Source organism: Dreissena polymorpha, chromosome 11, assembly GCF_020536995.1.
Source record: "Dreissena polymorpha isolate Duluth1 chromosome 11, UMN_Dpol_1.0, whole genome shotgun sequence".
Taxonomy (NCBI): Eukaryota; Metazoa; Mollusca; class Bivalvia; order Myida; family Dreissenidae; genus Dreissena; species Dreissena polymorpha.
Genome location: NC_068365.1, coordinates 70,580,920 through 70,583,296, shown reverse-complemented (window position 1 = coordinate 70,583,296; position 2,377 = coordinate 70,580,920).

Sequence of the window (2,377 nt, the reverse complement as noted above, 5' to 3'; positions counted from 1 at the left end):
GTTTCTGCTTTATGATTTCTATAGTAATATTTATACCACAAAATTAAAATCAATCGACATGTGATTTAAATAATGCAACGATTTTCTTTAACTAGTACAATGTATTACGGTCTTTACGTGATGTGACTGTGCTATTGTTTATGCAATTCTTTATCGAAGTTAAGTGTATACGAATAGTCAAAGATTTTTGGCCTCACAGTATCTCGAATCTGTAAAAAATTTGAGCATAAATATAACGTTTGTATGTCCATTTATCAATCGACAAAAATAGATGTCCATTAAGATGGCGGAACAAAATTTGAAGAGGAAATACGATTCAGGTCCTCTAAATAAATTATTTACCTAAGGATAACTTTTTATAAGGGTATCCTATGTTTACCATTTTCCTTCAAAACCATCAAGCTATTTCTTTTTTATAGTTCATTTATATGCTGCTTACTAATCAGTTAACGTAACGAATAGGGCGGTACGTGGCGTTTCATTAGAAGTAAACTTGATGATAGATAATTTACGATTATTGATGCCCATGCGATTTCAGGACATACAATGCGCTCGAAAATAGCAATGTCATACCTGAACGTTTCTCTTAAAGGTGCCTTTTCACAGATTTTGGCATTTTTTAACTTATTCATTAAATGCTTTATATCGATAAATGTAAACATTGGATCGTAAAAGCTCCAGTAAAAAATCAAGAATAAAATTAAAAAAAGGAAAAGAACATTGCCCGGACCAGGTTTCGAACCAGTGACCCCTGGAGTCCTGCCAGAGTCCTGAAGTAAAAACGCTTTAGCCTACTGAGCTAATCCGCCGAGTACACATTCATGACGTATTTTATACCTTATATAAGCAATCTTCGTAGTTTCACAAAACTTGACGACAAAAACAGAACTCTCCAAATTATTCAATCGTTTCGCGTTGCAACGCTTTATAATTTTTAGGTTTTAAAATCGTCAAAAGATGCATATAATGGCTATATTAGACCATGGTAAATGTTCAGTATTACTATTTCCTCACAAATATCATAACGAAAACGAAAATTTGCGAATCTGAAACAACTTTTTTCAATTTTGTCAATTTACCAAAGCGTGAAAAGATCCCTTTAAAGCGGGTATATACGATCTTGTCAAATATTTATTAATTAATATAAAATGTGTAAAAAACTTATTATACATATATTTCAATATAAACTAAAATAAAAGTTAAGAAGAACATGTGTCGAAAAATGCTGAATAAGCCAGATATTTAATTCTGAAATCGAAAAAGGCTGTACAGCCGAATTCGCCAGCATGTATATCATGCATGTACGATGTGAATCTAAATTTAGTTTAACGGTTCATTTGAAATTCCTGCAGCGATATCGATTCATACGACACACGAACACTTACTAAAAAGACGAATGCATCGGTTATTGTAGGAAAATAATTACGAATTATCTTCGTCACAATCGGCTCGGGGCGCTAATTTGTATTTGCTGTATTTTATGAAATTCGTCTTAAATGTATCATTTTTCTTGCATATTGTGTGTTATTATAACATATTTGTATCAATTTTTTACAATTCAGCACATATAAAAATCGTATATACCCGCTTTAAGCTCACATATTTGAGTGTTATTTTGTTCCGCCCCATATGTCTTGTATCAATTGAATGATTTTTTTAAATAGAAAACCTGGTGCACATTAATCGCTCTTTAAGACCGTGTGCAGAAGTAATAAGACATTCACCCAAACCTAATGTAAGCTTCACAAAATCGATTCTGAACCTGTAAATGTATGTACGTTTTCATGTGCATTTTTAATGGTTTTCATGAATATATCCTTTAATTTTTGACTCGTATACAAAAGACGCAGAGTAGTTGTTGCAGAAGCGCATTAAAGTCAAGGGTTGCGTTTGAAGTCAAAAATGGAGAATTCGAGAGATATTGCTGCCATATGAACTGCCTTATTGCATTTCGGTTGCTTTGGGCGCAGCAATGCGTTGCGTGGTAGTAGCACAATCGAGAGCACCTTGCGATACAATAAATAGCTTGTCAACAAGGTGTAACGAGTCTTTGAGTGTAGTTGTAATTAAAAACAAACAAACAACATATTGTTGTCAACCTGAATCTGTACAATTTTATGTTTATGCGTCTTTTGCATTGCAAATATATAGAATGGATGTTCGTAAAGGCTTGAAGGACGCCTCTGATGTTAAAAAAGTATCGTAATTACTCTGCTGTGAAATTGCCGTAAAACCAGCCTGGATAAAAGATTGTTATGTGACACGTGGGTATAAACGTGGTCACGCAAAAAACTCGATGTGCGCTTTTTTTCGCCATTTTCTTTGTGCAATATTGTAATGAATCATAACATTTTATTATACCCCATACAATAAAACA